The following is an 881-nucleotide window of genomic DNA, read 5'->3' as shown; positions in this document are numbered from 1 at the left end:
CTATATTCTAATCAATATGTTACCTAAACATGAATTGTGTAGAAAATTAATATTAAATTGCAAATACATGGTGGTATTGACTCTGACTATAGAACTGCAAACTCTGAAAGATCCTAAAAGAAGATGCTCCTACTGATGACAATGATATGCAAATAATAGTACATTGAATAATGCTGATGTGGTATAACAGATAAACTAACAAATTCTATATGCACTACTAAATTTCACATTCAAAGCACTGAAAATCCCAATATTACATATATTGTATAAAAAGGACAACAAAACTAAAAGCTCTGGAAATGATTTATGTAGATCTAAATTCTAATTTGTGTAATTAAACTATTATTTTGGCCTGCAGAAATGGTGCAACCTACTGATTTCATGCTTTGTTTGAAGGAATGTTAAGATCAATCATGCTTACCTCAGGAACCAATCCCTGAGCAAAGATCTGGGAGTAAAAAATCTAGTACCAATGGGGCACCAAAATAATATAAAGAAAAGTTAAAAGTATTAGTCTAACTAGTACCTAAGCCAGACTTCTTTGTCTATTTTTATTTTTTATTTCTTATTAAATTTTTAAAGAAAATGCATCACATAGTTGACATAACTGATCATAATATTTATCTATTTTTTTTATCAATTCCTACACCCATTCATCTTGATCAACTCTCGGTTTACCACAAAATAATATAATTTATTATCTGTCACTGACGTCCTCTAAAATTTCACAGTCTTGTGTAGAAAGCTGGAAAATTAGAAATTATTTTAGAGTTGTCAAATAAAATGGTGTAGTAGAAACTACTTGTATCACCATGAACATATTTAGCTTAGGAAAACGTTCACATTTTTATATTATCATGGCTTTTAAAACCTTTAAAGAA

The sequence above is a fragment of the Suncus etruscus genome, chromosome 16 (assembly GCF_024139225.1).
Source record: "Suncus etruscus isolate mSunEtr1 chromosome 16, mSunEtr1.pri.cur, whole genome shotgun sequence".
NCBI lineage: Eukaryota > Metazoa > Chordata > Mammalia > Eulipotyphla > Soricidae > Suncus > Suncus etruscus.
This window is presented reverse-complemented; position numbering follows the sequence as displayed.